Genomic DNA, 14,460 nt, shown 5'->3' on the forward strand with positions numbered 1-14,460 from the left:
TTGTCTAGCTATAGCCTCCATATAGCTCTGTCACTACATTATTATTATTATTATTATTATTATTATTATTATTATTATTATCCTATAAGCTTCTTTCAGACTTTATTGAGATTAAAGTGTTGCAAGTATTTAGGTCTTATTGTTGGATTCTTATATTCAGAGAATACTTGATGGAAACAGACTACAAATTATTATTTACAAACATAGAGACATACAATACTGTGGAAAAGTTTTAGGCAGGTGTATAAAAAATGCTGCAAAGTAAGAATGCTTTCAAAAATAGAAGTGTTAATAGTTTATTTTTTTAACTGAACAAAATTCAAAGTGAATGAACAAAAGAGAAATCTAAATCAAATCAATATATGGTGTGACCACCCCTTGCCTTCAAAACAGCATCAATTCTTCTAGGTACACTTGCACACAGTTTTTGAAGGAACTCAGAAGGGAGGTTGTTCCAAACATCTTGGAGAACTAACCACATATCTTCTGTGGATTTAGGGTTGCTCAAATCCTTCTGTCTCATCGTGTAATCCCAGACAGAATTGATGATGTTGAGATCAGGGCTCTGTGGGGGCCATATCATCACTTTCAGGACTTCTTGTTCTTCTTTACGCTGAAGATAGTTCTTAATGACATTGGCTGTATGTTTGGGGTCGTTGTCCGGCTGCAGAATAATTTTGGAGCCAATCACTTGCCTTCCTGATGGTATTGCATGATGGATAAATACCTGCCTGTATTTCTCAACATTGAGGACACCATTAATCCTGACTAAATCCCCAACTCCATTTGCTGAAATGCAGCACCAAATTGCAAGGAACCTCCACCATGCTTCATTGTTGCCTGCAAACACTCATTATTGTACCGCTCCCCAGCCCTTTGGCGATCAAACTGCCTTATGTGACAGCTTATAATACATAAAACATGAATCCTTCGGGTGGGTCAATAATTTCTGAAATTAAATCATTATCTGTCAAACAATTTAAATATGTAGATTAAAACCAATAGTGACATAATTTCAATAGTTTGATATATGGGGCAAAATTTACTAAGCGGCAGGTTCTAAACCCTGGCGGTTTGATGGCGGGATCTATTCTGTTCTAAACCCCGGGGGTTTAGTGGTGGTTTTTCAGCGGTCTCTAAATGACAGCCCTGTTCTATTCTATTCTAAAATGTGTTTTGACGGTGGTTTTGCACAGTTTTGGCCATAGTAAATCTGCAGAGAGCAAAACCACCACCAAACTACGGGGGTTTGGGACATGCAGCTTAGTAAATTTTGCCCCATGGACTTAATTGATATTAGAAGGGGATGAGAATTTGATTCTGATTACTTATGACATGAAATCACTATATGTATTTACTCAAGATGATAATGTTCCTCAATAATGATGCTATTTTAACTAAGAACAAATTATTTTTTAACTTGTACTTAGTTTAGCATTGAATTTAATATAGAAAGTGGATAAATGTAACAAAAATTATATACCAACACCTACATTAAATCAGCAGTTATTAACAGTTTACTAATTTAATTTATTTATGTTACTGCAAACAGTGGTCAAAAAGTTACATGGCTAAAACCATCCCTTTGGGTAAATTACAACGGGAAAAAGACCTGTAATTATTTAGCTGATAACAATACAAGCCGAATTAGCTGAATTTCTTATATAAAAAATCCCTTTTTTTGATAAGGATTAGTAATTAGTTTTTCTAATATAAGTGCACACACTAATGCACACATATATAAAGGATGAACAAGCAGAAGGAACGTAAACCTTCCTAGGAACAGTGGTGCTATGAGCTGTGTCTGGGACCCTGTGGAAACCTATTTTTGAGATAAGCTTGTTACACCACTTCTCTGTGAAGTTGTGAACACATTTTAATTATGTTAAAAATAAATTGTTTATCGTCTTATGCTATGGAAGTCTGTTTTCCTACAACAATACCAGATCTTCTATCAAAAGGTGTTTGGAGAGATTGTCGGTTTTGAGATATGCGTTTTTGCATTTATTACAAAGTGCGGGTCCATTGGCTATGGTTTATTATTTCATTTATTGTGGTTAATTTAATACACTCGGTTCGTGTCCTTGTGTTTGTTTATCTTTTAGAACTTTGTTTGGATCTAAAGGTTGTAGCTGTATTACCTCCTTGATAATTGTTATAAAGTATAAAGAAACATCTTCTTGCACTGCCTATCTTTTGTGCTAGACATCAATTGCCTACTACAGGCTGAATTATTTATATCACAAATTGCAGCAACTCTGACACTATCCTCTATAGTGTATAAACAGGTTGGTTATGCTTTTTATAAACATCTTTCCTGCAAAAAACTAGTCACAAACTTTCTTTCTGGTTGAGGCAGAGGAGGACTGGTTCACATGGGTTTTGAGTTCCGGCAGGGCTTAGCAGGTATGCCACAAGAAAATCATATTGTTATGGTTATTCTCAAGTGTGCATGTGCTCTGAACGAAGCTACATGGACTTGATAATTACATTATCACCGGTGCCTTGTACACGACAGCCACTATATTAACTTGCTGTAGTGTTAACAGATTATTATTTTTAGCAATACCAGTTGTGCTCCACATTGATCACAAGTGTACTAAACTTTCGGCATTAATCTTGGCTATGGTAGCTGATAACAGTGAGTCTCTGTAATTAATTGCTGACCATGCTAGCTGAAAACTCTCTGACCTCTCAGTGTACTAAGGGCCTGATTCAGCAAGGGACGAAGTTGCTTATACTCAGGCAGCCGGTCGATTAATTTGCACTGCACATGCATCGCAGTGCGCATGCACAAGCCAGACGCTGCAATCAGAACAGCTATCGCAGAGGCCACGCAGACCCATGGCAGAGTGATTGACAGAAAGTGTCGTTTGTGGGTGGTGATGAGGGGGTAGTCGGGCGAACGCAGGTGCGCCAGTGCATTTCAACGCTTTTGTAGAGGCATGCATAAATTATCCACTGCAACACCAGATGCCGTCTGAGGCGTTATAGCGTGCGCAAAAGTAAGCAATTCCTGAGTAAGGTCTGGGCTTCCCTAACTGTCCGATGTTACTCGATGTTACCGATTGTTTCTCTATGTTGTCAAAGTGTATGGATGTGAGTAAGGGGAAGTGGGCATCTTTAGGTCAGGCTGCGATCACAAATCACAATGCGAATGCAAAAATTTACATATCACCGCTGATATTAGCAACTGTGTTGCGTGCGTATAAGCAGAATAGCGATCCATAGTGAATCAGGCCCTAAGTTTCTGGCATTAACCCTGACCGTGCTGTCTGACTTCTCTCTGGCTACCCAACATATTACATCTCAGGCATTAACCATACTAATTGATATTTCTTTGTCTTCTCAGTGTACTGAATATCTGGCAATAGCTCTGACCATTCCTTTGATTACTCCCAGGGCATTTATGCTGATCACAGTTATTGCTGCTTGTGTGGCTTCCAGCCACATGGATTCATTAGTAAAAATAAAAACACAGCATATAAGTTACAAATACATTACAATTTTCCTCCAATGTGGTGATGAATATCGAGGCATCCTGTCTTGAGTGGTGGTGCACATGTTCCGATAATTTACGTGTGGATTGGTGAACTCATATAAATCAAAGATTATACTTTATAATTTAGTGAATAATTCAGAAACCAATTTTAGTTTAAGTGCACCAATCCTACACTGTATTAAAGGGGCAGCCGTGCTTGTGTTTCCCATTGTGACTAGGACCGAAAATAAAAAACAAAACAACAGGCAATAATCCTTGTGCAATAATCTCCAAAAAATACACCAGTATAATAAAATAAATTATGTGAAAAAAACAAATGTTTCTGGATTAAAAAATAAATATTATAAGATCATCTGATTCAGATAATTCCTTTTAGAGAATCTATATTCTCTCAGGTTCCTCCAAATGCATCTAGAGGCAGCTCGAAATGAGTTTGAAAAATAACTATTTTAGTGCACCCAATAATATAAAGCACGCTACTAAAATTGTGATGAAATTCAAATGTACAATAATTAAAAATCAACAGGTTATCTGATAAGTCTCTATGGGACATCACGGACAATGGACACCAACATGGGTCCTCGACCACACACTCCCAAGCGCGTTTCAACCTGTTCACCACTTGTGGACAGTATGACTTCATCAGGCATGTTTTAACAGATGACTCCGTTGGAAAGAAACGTCAGTTAGTTTTCTCTATGATGCTGCCTGAATAAATTATTTTGATACCACAAAGAAACTGGTGTGTACCCCTTCATCTTACAATTTCACAATTGGGATCTATTACATGGACAATTCTACATGGGTTTCACAACAGTATATACACATGTAGTACTACATGAGTGTGAACCACCCTTTATATATATGTATGCGCTTCACAATGCAGATGGACAATGACCCGAAGCATACTGCAAAAGCAACCAAGGCTAAAATGTGGAATGTTATGCAATGGAAAAGTCAATCCCCTGACCTGAATCCGATTGAGCATGTATTTCACTTGATGAAGACAAAACTGAAGGGAAAATGCCCCAAGAACAAGCCGGAACTGAAGACATTTGCAGTAGAGGCCTGGCAGAGCAAGTAAAAGTTAGATTTAGGATTGTTTAGTTTGTCCCATTACTTTTGGCCCCTTAAAAAGTGGGAGGCACATACATTGTAATTCCTACACCGTTCACCTGATTTGGATGTAATTACCCTCAAATTAAATCTGAAAGTCTGCAGTTAAAGCACATCTTGTTTCATTTCAAAGCCATTGTAGTGCTGAATAGAAGCCAAAATATGAAAATTGTCAATGTCCCAATATTTATGCACCTGACTGTATATATATATATATATATATATATATATATATATATATATACGGTATATAATTATTTCTGAATGAAAAGATGCTGTTTTTGTACAACACAGTACATAATACACAGGAGGAGAGGGCCCATTGATATCATAGCATATTATGAGAAGATTTGTGATTAGTAGAATTCTGCTTATGTCTTCCAAATCTGACATACAGTGACAATTTAAGTTTGAAGTTCTATTATTCTTTGCAACTATACCATGATCAGAAAATAAGTATGTACTGTATTGTAGTCATTCTAAATGAAGATTGTATTACTAAGTGTAATATGCAGAATGAGCCTTTACAGTGCATGTGCTTGCGTGGATTGAACATATTTTCTCTAGAAATCCATTATTGTCCTGCATGGAGAAATGTGTGACGGTATTGCTAATGATATGCATTATCCAAATGTTAGCTAAAAAGATTGTTGTCTTTTACTGCTCTGCTTCCGTGCTCAAATATGCGTGACCGAGGACTCAGAATGAAATTTAGCATGGATTATGAAAAGTAATAGAGAGCAAGGAATTTAATGAAGTTTAAACCAAAAGTAGAGCCAGAAATAAATTTAACAATGTTTTGAGCATCCCACAAAGAGGTTTTTTTTAAACACAAATGTGTATGTAAACACCGCAACATGCTAAAACACTAAATTAAGATCCAATATAGAGTGTGGCTAATTTAGATTTTATGTGATCTAAATTAGAACATATAGACCAGTGGTCAGGGAACAGGGGTAAATTACCCCACATGGGGTAAAAATGAAATTCCTGGGGGTAATGGACAGACAGCCGGGCATGCATATAAATCATTCTATTATATAGAATGATTCATATCCATGCCCGGCTGTGCCGCAGGCAGGCTCTAAGCCTGACGCCCGCTGAGATGTCATTACCAGCAGGCGCCCGGCTCCTTCCCTGCAGAGCCACGTTAGCCGGAGTTCTCTTCTGAACTTAGGCTTCCGCCTCTCTCCATGCGCACTATGGGAGAGACGTCATGACGTTTCTCCCATAGTTCCGAGGAGCAGTTGGGTGGACAGGACAGCGGCGGATGCAGGAGTGGGGATTAAGGTAAGTGGATTTTTTTTGTACAAGCGGCACTACAGGGGCATTATATGGGGCACTACTACAGAGGCATTATATGGGGGCACTACTACAGGGGCATTATATGGGGGCAATACTACAGGGGCATAACTATGGGGGCACTACTACAGGGGCATAACTATGGGGGCACTACTATATGATTTTCTTCCTTTCAAATCAAGGGGGTAATGTCGGTGTATCTAAATATATTTTGGGGTAAAAGGTAAAAAAGTTCCCTGACCCCTGATATAGACTATTGTTTGGTGGGTGAATATATTGTAACTGACTATAGAATGTACTCACATAAGGCAAAAGGGAGATGGTATAGTATTCTTCTTAGTCTTCTTCTTCTTCTTCTTCTTCTTCTTCTTATTATTATTATTATTAATGTTATTATTTGGCAGGGTGTAGCAAAGTATACACCAGAGAACACACAGAAATACTGTATATTTACTATTGACTAAACATGTTATGTTTCGTCTTAAAAATATGTAAAATTAATATTATAATTAGTAGACATATAGTTGAAATCAGGTTTACTTACTCATATGTCAAGCATTACTACTAGGTAGTTTTAATAGTAAACACCATCACCAATTGGCTAGTAAACTGTTGACCTATATTATCAAACTGGGTTGATTTTTAAAAAAAAAAATGTTAGTGAACAGTTTTTTTTGTATTTCTCCTGAAGACAATTTTTATAAAATTATGTGGTGTGCCCCCGTAAATTAGGAATCCTTATCACCACAAACTGTGTCAATAATATTCTTGTTCCACTTGAATGTATCAATTTGAATCGCCGGGAAACAGGAAAAAATAAAGTGATCGCAACCGCCATATGTCTATCTACGGACCATCTTGCTCCTTCTGCGCATATGCAGTTTTCCAGTTATGCATGCGCAATGCGGTAATAGTCGCTAACCGATTTGGAATGTTCTGCAGCCCACAGGTGAGGGATCACAGGATCCCTTGCCGGCATGGCAGTCCTATAGCAGGTAACGAAGATGGATTAGCCTACATAGGCAAGATCCGCAAAGCTTTGCATTGCGGATCTTGTACCGCCCGTAGAAAGCTATGGGGACAGCTTCTGAGGGAATGAGGTGCTTTCTTCTGTGGTACATTTGAGGAATTCAGCCCTTAAATATGCGGAAACAGCAGTTTCCGCACATTTTAAGGACTGAATTGATTAATGATATATGCCCCTAAACATCCCCTTTTATCATTGTGCCAGCAGCCTGTACACAACAGTGTCCACATATACATTGTGCATTCTCTCCGTATCCTCCCCCACCCGCCATATTCATCGTGCTGAGTAGTGCACACTGTGGGCCTGATTCAGAGCCGCTCGTAAGCGGCCGCTCGTTCGCTCCGAGTGATGGTCGCACATCTGCGCATGCATATGGGTCGTAATGCGCATGCGCCAACCAGTCGGAAATTGTGTGTTCACAAAATAGCGAGTGCCTGCTAATTTGATTGACAGGATGAGGCGTTTGTGGGTGATAACAGGGGAAGGTGCTTGAAAACGGTGAGTGGAGATCCGAACGCAGGCGTGCCAAATGGTCAAAACGGGCGTTTTAAGGGTGTGCATAATTAAGAAATCAGCGTCATTGGCCACGTCACTTGGTTGTCTCTTAGCCTGAACTGTTCGCATGATTGCGGTAGGAAAATCCAACCACAAGCACTGCGAGCAGTTCAGACGCCTTTCGATGTACTCGATTAATCTAATAAATAGCGGAAATGACGTATGATGCGAACGGCAAGGGGGCGACTTAACAAAATAGCGAGCGCATATTTCGTTCGTTCGCTCGCTCAGACATAGAGGCGTCAACAGACCGCAAAGAGTGAGCACTCTATTTAAATATCCGGCCCCTTTTTCAGAACGAGCGAGCGCAAATAGCGTCCGGCTCTGAATCAGGCCCTGTGCTCACTTACATGTTATATAGAACTATTCCAAACACACAGAGGCCCTCATTCAGAGCCGCTCGTTAGCAGCAGTACGCTCGTTGCGTTCCGATGTTGAGAAACCGCATCGGTGTAACACTGCGCATGTGCGTACGGCAGTTTGCGAGCTTTTTTTCACTCGTTCGGCAAATTGCGAACAGGAAGTGACATGTCAAATGTGATTGACAGAACAGGCCATTTTTGGGCGTTGACGGGGGTGGAGATGGGAAAACGCAGGCGTGGCGAGGCGTTTTTTGGGCGTACATAAATTAGCTCATGCGAACGTCAAATGTGTTCGTACCAAGTCATACGTCACTGGCTGATCCTCTTTCCGTTCAAACTGCTCGCACAGCTTGGGGTCTGGATTACTCGACCACAATGGCGATGGCCTTGTCCTCTGGTCCGGGCCTCCTCGATGTTTCATCGATTTTTCACGGCTTCTCAGAAAAACAATCAACTTTGGATTGAAAACCAGCTTGTAATGTGTTTTTTTTTGGGGGGGGGGGGGGTTAGCACAAAACTGTACGCAGCTGAAAATCTCAGCTGCTAATTTCAGGATTACACAATCAATTAGCGTATTTTTGAAGGAATGTTATTTACAATTTTGTTAGGGTTTTGTGATATTGTAACAATATTGTCATCATGTTTGTGTGTATTGTAACCTTTTGCATTGGCCTGGAGATTTTGGTTTTTTTTTTAACAAAGTGTTCCTTAAAGAAACATTTTTTTTTAACCCTTTTTTTTAAGGCTTTTTTTTAAAGCTAAGATTTCGTTTTTGCCTTGTGGTACAGGATTAACTCTAAACCATTTTTCAAATAATGTCACAATACAGTTGAGAACTTTTTTTTATTTTTTATTTACTCAACACATTTTTGAACAAATCATGTGCATTTTGCCTTAAAAGTTTGGGGTCATTGTTACCCACTAATATTTTTACATTTGTCTTAAAAAAAAAGCCAATTTTGAGCCAAAAAAACCAACAAATGAAAAACAATTCACAAGAAAGGAGAGGGAAGTTTTGGCCCTTAAGGAATATGGGGCAAGCACAGAAGGAGTGTGGGAAAAGTAGCCAGTGCTGTCATCGTTTCTTTCCCCATTTGGCTGGGGTAGAGTGGGCGCCAGACCGGGTCCGGGATGTCCTCTGGCAGGCCTGTCCAGAGGCAGATGTTGTGGCCTCTGGACTAGGCACAGGGCTAGGCACATTTGGAGGAATGGCTGTTGTTGTGCCAGAGGTGGAGGATCCAGATGTTCCGGCAGGAAGGGAGGTCGGCTCCACCATGTGCTGGCGAACGAGCTGCTCCAGGGCATTGGCGATTCTGATGTTGGCCCTGGTATTTTCAGCCAGGGCCTGACCAATGGTCACATTGGCCGCAGCATTTTGCTCCAGGGCCTCAGCCACCCGTAGCAGACTGGCGTCCATCCTCTGCAGAATCTCCGTATGGTAATCCGATTTAAAATTTAGTTCTGTGAGGAGTGCCACTGCCTGCGAGGGGGATTGCCCAGGACTGGCTTCTGCAGGGTCCTCAGCCGGATGTACTGGTTCCTCCCCTGCAGAGCCAGCAGAAATTCTGCGGCCAAGGCTCCCCTCTGGAGCAGACTCATCCGCCTGTGTCTCTGTGCGAAAAAAGAGAAAAGAGGAACATTACAATATACATATTGTCACAATAACATTTCAGAGTTGGTTACATCACAACATTTACCTGGGACAACAAGAGGAGCCGCAAAGTCTGGCATGTCCGTATCCATGTTGGACACGCCAAACACCTCCACATCCTGCACTTTTGTAGGCTTGATTCCCCTTGTAAAACTGCAAACTATTTAGCGCACTTTTTTAGGCTTGATTCCCCTTGTTAAAATGCGAACTATTTAGCGCACTTTTGTAGGCTTGATTCCCCTTGTTAAAATGCGAACTATTTAGCGCACTTTTGTAGGCTTGATTCCCCTTGTAAAACTGCAAACTATTTAGCGCACTTTTGTAGGCTTGATTCCCCTTGTTAAAATGCGAACTATTTAGCGCACTTTTGTAGGCTTGATTCCCCTTGTTAAAATGCAAACTATTTAGCGCACTTTTGTAGGCTTGATTCCCCTTGTTAAAATGCAAACTATTTAGCGTTCACAATCTGGGTTGTTTTTTTGGTGCCAAATTCTGGAAGTCGTCGCAATGTCGGTTTGCTATTTGTAGAAATATGTGTTTACCCCCTTTATTTTTGTGCCTTTTCAAAAATCAAGCTTACAAAATGGACCCCCCAAAATCTTAACTTTTTATGGTCTTTTGAAATGTAGGTTTTGGAAATCATGACAATACCCCGGCATGTAAGCATCTTTGGATTGTATCGTAAAGATAAGTATTTTTACGACTTTTTTGGGGGCAACTTACCTTAACTACAATTCTTACCATTTCAGGTTGATGTTGGTCGTATTATTGTGGCCATGCTGCCGGAACCCGACCAACCTCAATCTCGTCCCAGGCGTAGGCATCGTAGGCGTGCAAGGCCCCAGATATATAGAACATGTCACCCTTTTTGGAATGTCCGATGATGAGGTGTTAAGGCGCTACCGTCTTCCGCCCCAAATCATCATAGACACTCTCTCATTAATAGAGAGTGATCTTGAGCGGCAAATTGACAGTCCTACAGCAATACCACCACTTATGCAATTTATGGCGGTGTTACATTTCTGTGCCTCAGGATCCTTTCAAACCACGGTGGGAATAGTTGCGGGAATATCCCAATCCTCCTTTTCGAGGATCCTGAGGGCAGTGATGGAGGCCCTTTTCAAGCACTTCCATCATTTTATTAAAATGCCTTTGGATATGGGTTCCCTTAGTGTGGCCAAGGCAAATTTTTACCAAATAGCTTGCTTCCCACACATCATAGGGGTTGTGGATGGTACTCACATACCACTTCAGCCTCCAGCATGGCTGGAGGCAATTTTTCGGAACAGAAAACACTATCACTCACTGAATGTAATGGTGGTATGTGATGCCTCCCTCCAGATCCTGTCCCTGAATGCAAAATTACCAGGGAGTGCACATGACTCATTCGTCATCCGGCAATCAGGGATATGGCAAAAATTAAACAACCTACAAGCTGGTGATGCATGCCTTCTGGGTAAGTGGAGACCTTTAGTAGATACCAATGCAAAGCTTGATACACAGTGATCCTGATGTTGTAACTTCTTTTTCACAGGAGACAGTGGCTACCCTTGCACGCCCTGGCTGCTCACTCCTTATTTGGCTCCCACACCAGGCCCACAAAGTGATTTTAATTCTGCACTTACAGCCACCAGGCAAGTGGTGGAGCGCTGTATCAGCCTTTTAAAAGGCCGATTCAGATGCCTCCACCGCTCTGGTGGCGAGCTCATGTATTTGCCGGATATGGTTTCGAAAATTGTGGTCCTGTGTGGGATATTTCACAACATCGCCATAAGGAGTGGTGTCCCAATGCAGCCAGAGGATGCCTTGCCTGAGGATGGCCCCCCCGAGGTTGGTCGGAGGTCAGTATGTGGGGGGCCATACGCGATGATGTGGTGGCCAGATTCTTTAGGTAATTATTGACACAAAATAAGTTATTTGACACAATGTAGAAAGGTAATTATTTTTAAAACAAATTAATCGGTTTTTTCTTTCCCATCTTGTGTTTTATTTCATAATATTTTGGAATGAAACGATGACTATTTCCTGCTCCCAAAAAATGACTTCATGTGGCCACATTGGATATATCTTCTGGACCCAATTTTACAACGCCACATTTGTTGAATCATGTTGGCATGCTAATTCGTCAACCAGTTCTTGATTGTTTTTTTCCTTTTTTATTATGGTGTAGACTGGATTTTTGAGATTGTTTTCACTGTGTGTATTGATTGTGACCCAACACTTTGTGTTTATTATTTATGTTTAATAAATTTTCGCTTATTTTAAAAACATCATTTCTTTTCGACATTACAAGCAAGTGTAAGCTGGTTCACCCAAGGAAAAGTTACTTAATGGCTAATCCTGTAATGTGTAAAATTGCTCAGTATTTTACTATGCTTTGTGGGTTAAAACCAACACCAAAAGGTATTATGTATAATCAGTATGTTTTATAATCTCGGCCTAAGCAGGTTTAAAATAATATTTACTGAACCCAACAAAAATGTAAAAACACAAATGCTGGTAACTCTCCAAACCTATTGTTAGTGTTAGGTGTTTCATGTGCCTGCTTCAAAAAATCAGCTTTACACAATCTTAGTTACATTACTTTCAAATACTTGTTGCAATAGTCTACTTATGTAAGTTTAAACAATCTAAGATTTACAGACAAGGAATGAGACTGTATTCAAAATTTAAATGTTTATTGTTTTAAAATATGTTGCAAAGAAAAAAAAAAAAAAAAAATTAGTGGCGCAGGATCCCCGTCATTTTATCCAGGACCACCAGCAGGCCGATAACATGCCCCCTCAACATCTGGACACACCCGGCTAGCTCCGCCAACCTCCTCTGGTCCTCTGTTAATTTATGATTCTAAAAAACTTCAAAAGCAAAATCGACTTAGCAAAAAGTGACAATTGTTTTAAAAAAACCAAGAAAACACCAATTCATTTTTCAAATAAAAAACTAAACCCCCCCCCCCAAAAAAAAACAAAACTGTTCTTGCTACCGTAAACAAGAGATACAAGTATGAGTGTTTGGACATGTGTGATATGTGTATGGGGAAAACATATGAGAAATTTTTAACAAAGATATATATAACCAACCTTTTAAACTACTAAAAAATGGAAAAGGCACAGACAAAGGATTACATCAACACATTAAAAAAAAAAATGGTTAAAAGGGAAACATACCGTTCATAATGACGCCTGGACCAGGAACCACACCATCGTCCTCCTCGGAGGTGGGACAATTGACTAAGGAGGTCGGCGGGGTTATTTCGGACAGTGGTGATCGGGTGGTCAAGAGAGGGGTGGGTTGAGGGGAGGGGTAATTTGGAGGTATGGGAATTCTCCAAGAGGGAGGGGCGTCAGGGTCTGGGCAGGCTGGGGTGGAGAGGGATTTTTGAGAATTTTGGGGAGAGGAGGTTTGGCTAGGAGTTGGGGAGAGGGGACGAGGGGGACGTCTTCGCAGGCGATGACGCCGTAGTCTTCGCTCGGCCCCTAAATGATGGATAACAAATTGAGGTTAGTTTTTAAATTCACCTTCTAAACGCTAATTGGTTAACAAATAAAAAGGAAAACATGCACACGCAGATATGTTTTTAAAAAAGAAACAGGCCAAACAAGATAACATGCACACGCAGATATGTGTGAAAAAAAGAAACAGGCCAAGCAAGAAAACATGCACACGCAGATATGTTTTTAAAAAAGAAACAGGCCAAACAAGATAACATGCACACGCAGATATGTGTGAAAAAAAGAAACAGGCCAAGCAAGAAAACATGCACACGCAGATAGGGCCGCAAATAAAAACATGAAAACTAAACAAAACATAACTTACTTTCCGCTATACGCTGGCGAAAACATGCCAGCAAGCAGGGCGTCCGCCGTTGAAGGTCGGACCCCCTGCGCTCCAGCTGGCCGATCTGTCGGCGTGAGCCGAAGGAACGCAGGCGGCGGCGAACCTCCGCATAGGCGGAACGCTTCTCCCTATTGCTGATGGGGGGAGGCTGGCTGGTGATACGCCGGTCCATCACCTCTGTCAGGACAATAAGCTCCCACTTGGTGAATGCAGAGGCTCTCATGATGGCAATGCTGTATTTTTAATAAAACAGTTTTAATAAAGACCAGAAAATAATTTTGATTGGCTAATGTAGTTGGTAAATTAACAGGAACCATTCTATTGGTTAGTGTATGAGTCATGTGTTCTACAGGCCAAAATATCTATTGTGAGTTATGATAGGCTTGATGCAGTGACATGCGTAAGCTAATTTAAATAAAGAAATGAAACAAGTAAAATATGCGTGGGTAAAAACACGGAAAACAATTTGATAATTGGATCAAACATGTATTTTGGATAAAGAAAACCATTGTTTAAACCGTACGTATTCTGCGGGTAAACAAAAACACGGACAAAAGTAAAGTTTATTGAAAATGAAAAAAAATGTTTTGAACACATGTGAAGAGCAATTAACCTAATTGATATATTGATTGGCATGATACGATTGAAGTAGGTAGGCAGAATGAACGAGCAGGTAATCGAAATCTGACAGGCCCACTTCCGGTTTGTACTTGTGCGAGCGTTCCCTGCAAGCCACATTGGGGATGTACACTCGCTATTTGGCTCGCTCGTTAGCTAGAGGAGGGGTTGGGAGACTTTGGGGAGGAAGTTTAGCTGCGTATGAAATTACGTACGAACGACCACTTGCGTCCGGGTCTGAATCAGGGCCATTGTGCTCAACAGAGTCCACAAATTCAGTTGTGCTCACTTGTAAGCATTGTTTTACATAGGCAATCAAACATCTAAATGTATACAGTATTTCAAATAGCTGTAATCTAATACAAAGTAGTCACATCTGACCAATATTTAATGGATAGCCTATTCTAGTAAATCTACACTACAGAAAGCATTATAGTGATCTATTAACTTTACAGAGAAGATTCTACAATTCAGATAGCATTCTGATGAC

Source organism: Taudactylus pleione, unplaced genomic scaffold, assembly GCF_031769625.1.
Source record: "Taudactylus pleione unplaced genomic scaffold, aTauple2 ptg000021l, whole genome shotgun sequence".
Taxonomy (NCBI): Eukaryota; Metazoa; Chordata; class Amphibia; order Anura; family Myobatrachidae; genus Taudactylus; species Taudactylus pleione.